The sequence below is a fragment of the Penicillium brevicompactum genome (genome assembly GCF_028827555.1).
Source record: "Penicillium brevicompactum strain IBT 35665 chromosome Unknown utg000004l_segment0_segment0, whole genome shotgun sequence".
NCBI classification, from domain to species: domain Eukaryota; kingdom Fungi; phylum Ascomycota; class Eurotiomycetes; order Eurotiales; family Aspergillaceae; genus Penicillium; species Penicillium brevicompactum.
In genome coordinates this window covers 726,747-739,354 of record NW_026623207.1, presented here as the reverse complement: position 1 = coordinate 739,354, position 12,608 = coordinate 726,747, and positions in this window count along the sequence as shown.

Here is a 12,608-nt window from a genome sequence, read left to right as displayed (position 1 = left end):
GCCGTCGGGAATTAGGTTAATATGGTTGAATTGGCAATTGTGTTAATCACTAATAATACTTGTATAGATCCTCGTCACGTCTGATCCGTTTTCGAGCTCTTACTGAAGCACGGATCTGAGTGCTTTCCTCCTCACAAGAAGGAAGAGGAGGGTCGGCATCATGATCGATTATACCTTGTATATCCCCTCTACCTTGTACCTCTTCCTCTTCCTGTGTTTGCTCTTCTTCGGTATCACTGATTGGATCAACGCTGACCGTATCGGGTGTAGTTTCCTTCTCTTCCTTCGCCGCTTCAATCTCGTCGCGAGTAAAGATTTCCTGTAGGAATGCCGCCTGTTCCTCCTCGATCTCGAACTTTGAAGTACAAAGAAACATCATTAACTCCTGAATAGTTGTTGCACTCAATCTCCCACGGCGGTAATGACAGATATCTCGAGCAGTGTTGAATAGTCGTTCAACACCAGCTCCAGTCGCAGGGATTGATAGTATATCTCGTGCTAGGGCTGCAAGAGTAGGGAAACGATGAGCATTCTCCCTCCAAAACACTAAAGGTGCCATATCTATAGTAGCTTTAGGTCATTAGTATCATACATAGCAGAGCGGTTTAGAATACATACGACTATCAAGATATTGTGAAAGCTCATCGCCTGCTATAGTAGAGCGGGGACGCTTTGGCTTAACCATCGAGTCAAGACGTGATATTCCCCTCCCTAACGAAAGAGATGGAGTGGATATCGATTGTTGGGCAAGGCGTTCTTTGTAGACAGTCAAGTGTTCTTCGATAGATTTCCGGTATGTCGTACGCCAACGATCATCCCAATCATCTGTTTGAAAGAATTGGAACTTATTCGCTGGAGCGAGCATTGTAGTGATTGCATAAAGATGCCCTCGTACGTTATCTGTCTCAGAGTAGTATTCATCAAGCTTCTTACGAGCGGCTTGTAACGCCTGAAGCATCTGTCGCTTCCAGAGAGTCTTCTTCCGCGTTAGCTGGGTAATTGATAGCTCAAGGTGCTCAAACAGCTTATTATAAATCAGGAATACATGATGTGTAGTAGCATCCCGGGTCTTTGATAGTTCAACTGTGAAATCAAAGAAAGGCTGGGTGATAAAGAGAAGGTAATCAACCTGGCGCCATTCTTCGTCATCGAGTACTAGGTCAGGCCGCTCATACTCATCACAAAATGGCTGGAAAAGCGATCGTAGGCGTTTTGCACGTCGAAGCATTAAGAACGTGGAATTCCAGCGTGTTTTGACGTCTTGAAGAGGCATAAGCTTTGTTGTTTCGCCTTGTAGATTATAGAAGGTCTCCCGGCGTTGAGGACTTGCATTCACATAGATAGCAAGGTTTCGAATCTAGAGGTAATGGTTAGTATTATATAATAACTTTAGACGATATAGACATACCTTAGATAGTGTACTAGCAATATCTTGCTTAGTTGCATTCGCACGCGCTGACTGGGATCGTTGCTCTGTCCACCGTGTCTCCGTTGACTCATTTAGCGGGCATACCTTAATATGCCCAAGAAGCTCATTAAGGCTGAGCTGAATCACATGAGCAAGACATGGAACCCTAATAAGGATAGTGTCTTCTGGCATAGCTTGTTGTAGTGTATCAACTAATGTTTGGTTGTTTGATGCATTGTCGGTTGTGATAGCGAAGACCCGATCCTCAATCTTATGTTGTAGAAGAACATCGAGGAGCACAGAACTTAGGTTAACGCCAGAATGTGATCCATGAAGTGGTTCGAAACCGAGAAGAACCTCTCGATATTGCCAGTCCTTGTCGATAAAGTAACCAGTTATAGCCATAAATGCCTGTGTGAAAGGCGAAGTCCAGCAATCAAGGGCAATCGAGATCTTTGCGTCTTCTGGGAGTAGGCTTAGAATCTTTTCTCGTTGTTGTTGTACGGAGGATTGGAGCCGACGTCGTATAGTCTTTGCTGAAGGGATATCAGGGACCCTTGGCGCGGACTGGGCCATCTGGATTAAGCGATGAAACGTGGGATGCTCAATCAGCCGAAAGGGAAGACGCGCGATAGTAAGAAATGTAAGAATCTCTTGTTCCCATGTCTCCTGACTGAATTCATCGGTTTTCGGCATATTCTAGTCATAAAAAGCTAGTAATTAGACCAGAATTATGTACGATAGTGGACTAGAACTATACCTTTGGCTGTAGAAATCGAGTGATATTTGTCCCTTGATCCTGAGAAGCTCTAATACAGCCTGCGCTGGTAAGGTGACCTTTCATGGTCGAGGTTCCTTGACGCTGTTTCTTCCCATCCTTTGTCTCACGGACGAAGTTCTGGTGCTCAAGAAGCTGTCCACAGCGCTTACACATAACCTTTGCAGCACCATCAGAGCTATTAGCGACCTGGTGAAATGCATCCCAGGTACTAGACTGATGTTTCGCGTCCCAGGGTATATGACCTTTCTTACCAAACCCTGTCTCTAGCCACCAGCTTACCCAGTCGTTATGGAGCATTTCGTCGTAGAGAAAATAGGCTTTATTCCGACCAGGGCCAACACGTGTGAATGGTGAAGGAAGTGTAGGCGGTAGGGACAGTTGGAGGAAATCTGTATCGAAGGAAGGTAATGTTTCCTGACTCTCGGATAGATCAGGCGTAAAAGGATGATTCCGAGGAGTATAATTGTCAAATTCGCTGCTATAAATCGATGAGGAGAAGAGAGATTGCTGGTTTTGAGACATGATGATATTAGAAACACCGCTATTGATAGTAAATAGTAAGAGAGAAGGGTCTGACTTACACAAATTATGCGGATTCTTTAGGGATGCGACCGACAAACAGAGGATCCCTGAGTGAATTGATACATCGCGATAGAATAATCATATAAAGCCGCTAATTGGATACTAGTGGCTTATTATATGGGTCAGCCCCATTTTAAACCGCAATAAACCATTACGAACCGCAAGAAACCGCAAGAAACCATTGAGAAACCGCAAAAAGCCATTGAGAAACCGCAAAAAACTATTGAGAAACCGCAAGAAACCATTTCAGCCGAAAAACTAAAGCACGTGACTTTGAATGCTTAGGCAGCCGTTGCCATTATCAGCCCGTAATAGTCGATAATAGCTAGTATTCTAAGGTAAGTTAAGAAATCAAAGTGTGTATCTAACTATCTCTAGCCTCTATTTCTGAGATAATTCAGAAAGTAAGGCGTAATATAGCTCTTAAGAATTAGACGTACAATTATATTAGGTTTGTTGCGATCTTTATATCAACAGACGATTTATGCCAGATATAGCGGCGTCTGGATCTTCAATATAATCCGGAGCTTCAAGTCCTCTATCTTCTTATCTATAATCAGCACTGATTTGGACGGAAAAAAAGCCCCTATCGTAACCAAAGTAGATGTCGGTGGCTATTGTTTCGAAGTATCTAAGTATAACTGTCAAAATTTGGCATGGTAATACACAATCAGTCGCAATCGGCTTTTTGGCAGAGCTTTGGCGATCTCCACTTTTTCAAATTACACAATTATCAACCCTTGGAGTGGAAATTGACAAAAGTTCATGATTAGGGGACTAACTTTATTGGGGTTGCCTCAAAATACCCGTAGCTTCACGTGATATATATACCGACATTGACGAGGGCCTCTTCTTCCAACTGCCTCACGAGAGTCAATCGTTTATGGACCTCTGTAAGAAGCTCGTCATCTCTCACGCAGTCAAGTCTTGAATTTATCTTTCCGGCCCTCCCTCTGTATATAGAATATACCACAATACAGACATATTGCCTCCCTGTAAGGGAGCGCGAACGGGCCCTCTGACCCTACGGTCCATGACCCCAGCGACAGGTGACCCGTTATGGCCAAAAAGCACTCTTCCTGATTCTCTTGGCTGTGTGAGGTCACCAAAAAACGCGCGGTGTTGAGGTTTGGACTCTCGTAAATGAGGAGAATTGAGAAATTTGACCGACTGCCAAAAGAAGAGGCTTAAGAGCCACGGGGCTTACATACAAACAACTATCAGCATGTGTAACCTTTGTGACTGTTATGTGCTCTTCAGCCCTCATGAAAATGAATCTCAAGCTAGTTGAGGATTTTCATAAGAATGGGAAAAGGACCGCATTGCTTAGCATGATAGCCCCCTGACTCAACCACCTTACAATTTTGGTACCCATAGGCGCGCTTTTCTGTGAGGGACGGCTGTTCATCATTTATTATCTCTAGGATTTAAATGGTTGAAAGAGCAAAAGATAATGAGAAGGAAGCTACCAGCAGCTATCTCTGTAGCCACAGATCCGGTAGACTGTTTAACAGAGGGCTTTCAAACCTGGATTATGTGTTCGCGACCTTCATGGGTAAATTAACCAACGACTCAACGGAAATTTCCAGCCGAACCATTGTCTACATGAAATAGGTTGTCGGCTGATGGATTCATCGAGAGGCAGATGTCAGATGACGATAAAAGTTTGCGATGTACGTCTAGTGTGATCTTCTGTGTCTGGGTTATTGGAACTCTTTGATATCTGTGGCAGCTTATGATCCATGATGATTGCTTGGTTGGTCTTTCTAGTGATGGCGCTGCACAGGCAATACACTAGAGCAAAAGAAAGGCATAGAAGCATCCGCCATGAATTACGAGCTTTTAATGCTTGCTGTTTATTATGAAATACATTATGTGTCCGCTTTCTTTTTTCGCTGGTTACTAAGATTAGTGCCGGGGCAGTAGGATTTCGGGTGTCGATATTTTGCCTCAACGACGGTCGACTCAAGGATAATTTAATTTGATAGCCATGCCCACATGTTGCCCGAACCACCAATTGGTAAAAAGTACATTCCCGGGAGCGATCCGGCTGCTGAACTGGAGTTGGTCATGAATGGAATCATGCGGAAAGGAGTTGTATTCCCTCCGATATCTCGGAGGCTATTGATTCATAGTGCGGCTGTCCGAGAAGCCACTGTAAAAAAGAACAAAGGTAGAATACTGCTCAGTATCTTGTATGAATTTGTGGTTTTCGTCACGAAGATATCCCCCAACCGAAGCCTTAGCTAAAATCTGACGTAACTACCGAATGGCCTCCAGGCAAAAGCGTTGCCAAGATAATATGCCGAGGTTCGAGACAATAGGTATTTATGTCGACATGACGTCCTGTAAGCGGCTCGGGCTCCGGATTTGCAATAAGTATTTCTTTGATGTATCGGGCCATTTCAGATTCCAATCCAGTGATTTGGCACATATCAGCAAATCTCGCGAGTTCTATGGCAGCTGAAATCTGATCTTCGGGTATCATCAACTCGAATTTCACTCTGCCGAGGTATAGCCATTGCAAGAGAGACTCGAAACTTTGCGCCGAAACAACACCTTCGATTTTATCCAAGGTTGCTTTCTGCTCTTGGCCCTCTTTGAACTCATTTTCGAACATCGCAGAAAAATATGCAGAATCTCTGCAAAGAAGAGTTTTTGACACCGTGTATTCACGATTTCCAGAAATGTCTTGTATCTTCGCGTAAGGTCCGCGATAGAATGAAAGGAAGCTATATTGTAGAAAAGTCAGAGGCGATCGTTCACAAAAATGTAACTTTACATACGACCTCGCAACTCAGGGGCACTTGCTTCAGATATGTAGGTCATTGCAACAAAATTGGATGGGAAATTGAGACGGGTTGAGAGTGAAGCCGGTTGATTAAAGTAGCCGACTGGTTGGCCAAATGGACATCACACTACGTAACCGAAGGAGCTCTAAGTTAGTTCTCATGTCCGTTAAAAGAATATTAAAAAGAAAGAAAAAAAACCGACTCCCGAGGAATCCTAGAGGTGCTCTCCAAGGCAATCTATTTATCTACATGATCTACCAACCATGCATTCTACCAATCATAAAGTCCGCCAAAGCTCAACCAGCTCTAATTTAGAACCATATGAGAGTACAACGCATCATGCAGGTGGTATGCGTCACAGCTTGGGTAAACCGAGATGGAAACGGTAGGCAATTTGGTCGGGTGCTATACTGTCAATTTCAGCCATTTCAGACGTTGCATTCTCTTGGACCTTTACTGGTCGCTCAATAATTAGTAAAATATACCAGCAACTGAAGTTATGACATAGTTGCTCGCAGGGGTCGGCATTTACAGGTCGTATTACGAAGTGTTACGATCCCCGTTGTTCGAGCGCGAGACGGTCCCATGTAGGCGGGGTAGTGGGAACACATAGAACATAGTGGTTGGCTCTCGCCCAAGTAAATGAAACCATTCATCCATACTGTATTGACGGAACCAACGTCTGCGCTCCATTGCCCCCAGTTCGGATCATAACTAGATGTAAAAGGACCACGGAGTTGGAAATTGCCCCCACTACAAGAAAATAGATATGAAAATAATATAGTTGTCGCGGTCGCCTGGGTCATTATTCGAGTATTTGATTGAGAGCGTTTCACTTTTCCTATTATGAGTCGTCAAAATTATTACACGATTCTAAATCCGGTGGATTTGAGCTTAGTCAAAATACTAGACTACTTAGCCTGGATATATGGGTCTTACGTTCTTACGGTGGCCAGCTGCTGCCATTCAAATACGACTTGATTGCCCGATCGGTTCCGCGGAATCCTTCGGTGAGTAATACCAAAAATGGAAGCCGACCGAAACCCAATCAATTGACGCCAACATACGCACGAACATAAGATATGATAGATGGGGCTTGGAAGCTGCACAGAATGCCTTGAATCCGGGAACAGATTATGATAATGCAAAAATTAGATGACCATTTTCTCCTACCTAGCTAATTTGGTCGTCTCCACCGTTACTTCCTGCTGAGTGCAATGGTAAAAAGCGGCAATTCACTCGAAATTCTGAGTATGCACTTTCAGTCGTGGCTTTTCTCTTCGGAACCTCTAAACTATAATCCTAATTGAGGTAAGGTGGAAATTCAGTCTCCAAGATGTCATTGTGCAACCGCTTTTCCGATGTGCTCCGCACTTTTGGAAGCAATCAAGACATTCACGTTCTCGTTGGCATTCTCGAGCGTTCACCGGAGGATCCGAGCTTGGACAGCACATGTAAGAGATGTTCAAATACATTGTAAATTAGAATTGCCAACACCCGTACATGGGAGATGAGAAAAATGGTGCTAGAACGCGTCTGGCAGAATCTGCTCCGATTGTAAGTGTCGTGTTTTCTTATATTATCCCGCTCAACCGCGGAAAAGTAAGCACAGAGCCTAAGATCCAAGTACCTTGCGCCAATATCTCGAAGATCTGCACAGATCCTTAATCCAAATGACTAGCGACCGATTACACGGAGATGCGAAATTTAAGCTGGTAAGTAAAAGCGCGCGTGTAACTCAAGTTAGAAGATTTAGGAGAGAGGTGATAGAAAGACAGACAGAGACAAGTGAGTGAACACGCAGGTTACGCGCCCTGCGTAATTTAGAGCACTGTTTACGGATGTTGTGTTGATACTGATGTATAGTGGACCGCATTTTTACTAGTGCGCTTGGGAGATATTCAGCTATCATGTATGCCTGATTTATGCTCGCGTTTGTGAGCCTTAGTAAGTCCTAAGCCCCCTCTTAATTCTGCACCTACTAACTATAGTATTAAGTACCACACTCTCAAGTACTTTGCTATTTTTTTTTAATTTTTTTTAATTTTTTTTTACGGTACCACACGGAAGTCGACGGGCTCTTTACACGGTATGTCAAATTGAAAGATACTTGTATGTGCCAGTATTGAGATGTCCCCTTGAGATTCATGGGTGGACAGACCCACAGCTCAACACAGAATAGTGCGCCCGAGTAATATCCAGCACCCCCGTCTGCCTGATGATCTAAGGCTTTCAACGACCGTACTAAGCTCATCCCCAATTTAGTTATTCTTCACTTTCTAATTTTGAATGCGAATATGAATAATGCGTTTATTGGCATTCCTTTATTCCTTTCGGAACCCTACTGCCAACCAGTTTTCCGTGAGCACGCCGCGCTCAAAGTTCTGCATCTCTCATTCGATTTCTGCTGGATAATCAGCATGGTTGTGGTCTGAGTTCCATTCGGTCTGAGACGAGTTCTCCCTCGAGATAACATGCGGCCAATTCCGACAGAGACCTCCTGGCAGACACCACTCGACATTTCACTATTTGGTACAATCTAGATGACTCCTGTGACTATCGTTGAACTCTTCGAGGTCGAATTCGTCGTAGCCAGGCATCAATGGCATAGACTTTACGTTGGATCTTGCTCAACGGGTTAAAGCTTTGACAAGTATATGGTAAAGCCTTAATTTCATTGTTGATATTCTTGGAATGTGGAGATGCCTCCCTGAAATGATATCGAATGCGGATACCAGGATCACAGAATATTTACATTGGTTTGAGCCACATTTAGTGTGTGCTCATGCAGCCGACGCAGATATTCGCCCCTTGGCCTGTTCATGCAACACCGGGTCATCCATGTCAGATCAGAAAAATACGAGAAGATGGTCGAACACCAGATTGGCAACTTAGAAAGTGCTACATCTTACATTTCAAGCGACTCCTTGCAGCATCAGCAAGGGCAAATGATCTTGGTTATTGTAAAATAGTCGGCACTATTTGGCGATCCTTCATGCTCCTTATTCGCCTCTCAGGTCATCTTCGTTGCCCTGGTACAATTCTCACCGCCATTCTGTTCCAACTCTCATAAATGGACCATTAAGCTCGACAATTGACTATCCGTTGCTTCAACAATATCCGCGTGTCTACACACTTCTTAATCAGAACTGTTCACTTCGAAGTCTTTGAAAATCAGTTATGGCCAGGGTAAAATACTATGCAGTGTCCCGAGGGCGTTCTCCGGCTCCTGGAATATTTTTGTCCTGGTAAGTAATATGTATAAAAAGACTGGGAGACTCTTTTGACTAAACGAGGATAGGGGCGTTGTCGAACCCTTGATCAAAGGTTATTCTGGAAATGAACAAACATCGTTTCCAACCCTAGAGCAGGCTGTCAATCATCTTGCCGAACATGGTGTTCCTGAAGGTCAGCGAGTGATTGTGGTCCCCACGGATTCACAAGTCCTGGATAATGCTTCCTCTTCAGCCACCGCGTGAGACGGAGCACCGCTGAAAAAAAATCTTTTTGATGGATGTTATCAGATGGCTGAATAAGTTCTTAATTTGGATGGCTGCTTTTGAGTATACCAGGACTAGAATTGAGGTCAGGCGGTACGCAGAGGTTGTCAGACAAAGAGGTTTTTCCCTGTTGCTTTTTAGGCGAAGTTTTAGTAGATAGAGTATCTCAAATGGGTTAAATAAGAAATTGCTGTAAAGGACGGCCCCATGGAAATCCGAAAAGCAGAATGCCGATTTACGAAAAACAGGGTTGCACAATATTTTGGCCTTTGGGTCCTGTCAATTACATGTATGGTCAAAACAAGGAGTGATTGACAGATAGGAGTTGTCTTCTACAGGGGCGGGATGTCTCATATGTATCTGTTCCTAATCTCTATCCCTGCCATCAGATTCAGCCACCGTGATACTCAACGAGGAAACCCACTGGCGTTATTTGTTTCATTGAACACCTCTTGCTTCCTAGTTCCCAAGGCATCAACTGCACAATCAGTTCCAATGAACCCCTTGATTTGGGCTCTTAGTATTATATAGAAATACAATTTCAAGTACTGTGTAATAGCCTCTTTGGTTTATTCTGGTACTAGACTCAAGCATGGTTTCCAGTTCTCCGCGTCGGTCACGTTAAAATGCATCCCTCTTCCATGTTTCCGAGATCCCCGTGTCATTTACAATATCCCAAACCGAGTTAGACTCTTGGCACTTTTTATCCGCCAATGTACCCTTATGAGGCAATGTGACTGGAGCACTTTGGCTAATGTGTTGAAGTCGTGCGTATCACGCGCATCAGCGCTCAAATGAAACCTCTAAACGGGAGTTTGTTCCACCAAATCAACAAATATAAACGATAAGCTCAATTTGAAATTCCACGCGAGATGATGCCCGCCTATGAGGAAAGACAAACAAAAGAGTTTTCTAAAGTTTGTTTAGCTCGATTTGACACACAGCTTTATGCTTAATCTCCCAGTTCTAAGGAAGCCAGAAGCCTGAATGAATTGTAGATACCCATAAAATCGCTGTTTCAAGTCATTTAAGAGTCCACATCCCGTGATCCCCGGCACCCCCGAAGGCTCTTATTCTGTCACACCGAGCCGCCTAGCTCATTGCTTTTCTCGCAGGCTTTGGAGCTGAAGATCAATTATTTTGGGTGTGCGCTGAGAATTATTTCGTGGCAAGTTGCAAACCGATTGAGATGTCTGTTTTCTCCTTTTTGTGACATACTATCTTCGTTGGGGGACACCTCTGCGGACGGGGCGGCTGATCGTCGTGTGCGTTCCGATTCAGAAGAGGCGGCAGATGGATCTGGGAGATATTTTGATCGGCTGGGAAAGAAGTCTTGGATTCGATGTTGAAGCTGCCGCTTGAGCCTTTGAAGACAAACGAGAGAATAAATTTTTGAAGTATCTCCACATTTTCTTCGCGCTTTTGGTGTATAGAAGACTGAAAGAATGGCAGTTGTAGGAAATCGGTAGAATCTTTAGGTAACTATTACCTCCGAATAATCGTGCGGAATGGTATTGAAAAGCATAACTCCGGTCGAAATGTCAGCGCCGTCGCCAGGGAAAAGCATAGGTAGTGAGTGGTCTGTAAGAGCGAGTGACACATTCACTGCTGCAACGTTTGTTGGTATGTGGCAATATATGAAATGGAAATATCTAATATTTGCATCACCACTATTTGGATAGTTCGCAGTCAGAATAAACTCACCTGCAACTTTAACTCTACTTGGTGTATAGCATTCAATGCATCAAAGTTACACTGGTGAACCACTACTAGGATTTAATTTCTGCAAGTCTTTGTTTTAAGGCTTCATCTGTTGCTCTTTTCTGCATAAAATTGAAAAGTTTGGAGTGAGCAGCAGGCGAGTTCGAGCGTCAATAATTGATGTCACCGCTCGCTGACTTTTTTAAACACGGCCGAGCTCAGTGGAACGGACATGGGTGGCAATTGCAGCAGCCTCAAGGTGGCTTTTGCCGGTCTGCAAAAGACCCTCGAGCACTATGACTTGCTGATTTTACTCATCATAATGACCATAATGGACCAACCCATTTCACCTTCCTCGCGTGATCGGTCAGCCAAGAGACAGTGCCAGGTATCCCACGACGCAGCAGATGAGAACAAGGCCCAAAGCCACCAACAGAAACCTTGAGATGGTACATCCATCGAAGCTGAGGTTGTTCAGGCCCTCATCGATAGCAAACAAAGGAGATTACTAATACTGCATAGATTCCAGTGCGCACACGCGGTTCCCTTATGGCGGAGTTCATGAAACTTCTACACCACAACGACGCCCTGGCTACACCAGCCCTCAGACTGCTGGACTTGTAATTTTGCATGTGGGAATGCTACGTTGTCAAATCTGCCGAAAAGATACGACTCGTGGAAGAGCAGCGACAGCTTCAAGAGTCAAATGAGTGGCTCGCAAGCGACAGCGACATCCTTCTACAACTCTGCAATGAGCAAGCATTGATACTTTGGGATCAAAAGCAAGCAGTTTGAGCACTTTGTAACGGCGTGGTTCCATCATTGCAAGCGAGCGACACTCAAGTTTGCCATGTTGATAGGCATTGATGAAGTCTCATTGTTGTTCAGCGCTCGTGGGCGATAATGACACCTGAATAGCTCTGCTATCTACATTTGTTTACCCTCCATCATGAAGGTAATTACTTTTTTAACGACCAATACAACCACCGGTGAAGTTCCCTTGGGGTTGGTGACGAGTTGTCAACTTATCACGGCTGTTGATACACCCCATGCTTGATTTTCAACAAGTTAGCATCTGGCCATTAAGCCCCCCTGATTTGGTATAAACTTGAGTTATCAAGATAAATAAATAAAATTCCCGCGCAGCCTGCGGCATTCTATACTACTCAGCCCCTGGTGCCTATCGACCTATATCGCTCCTCAACACGCTAGGCAAACTTCTCGAGGCGATGATGGCTAGACGACTATCGTATCTTGTATCTTGCCGAGAACCACAACTTATTACCAGACACCCAATTCGGCGGGCGCCCGGGAAGAACCACCGAGCAAGCCCTCCTAGTTCTATCTAACGCCATCGATCGAGCATGGAACCAGCACAAGGTAGTGACACTCGTCGCCTTCGACCTGAAAGGGGCCTTCAATGGCGTCAACAAATCAAGCTTAGACGCCCGAATTCGAGCCAGGAGAATCCCAAGCGCGACCGGAAAATGGATCGGGAGCTTCATGAGCGACCGCCATGCCAACAATGGTTTCGACGGCTTTAGGACAGAGGTGGCACCACTATCAAATGCCGGACTAGCGGAAGGCTCTCCCCTCTCGCCAATGCTATTCACGTTTTTCAACTCAGACCTGGTCGACCAGGAAGTCACCTTCCACGGCGGCGCGTCGACATTCATTGATGACTATTTTCGATGAGATCAGCCGAGTTCCGGTGATCAGCACCTTAACCAAGAGGGCAAAGAGCTATGGCCCTTGTGCTCGTGCATTGTAGTCAAATGTCCTCGGTTCTATTAATATCGCATCATCTACAGTATCAGTAGAGTCCAGACAGGTCAGGCTAAGAT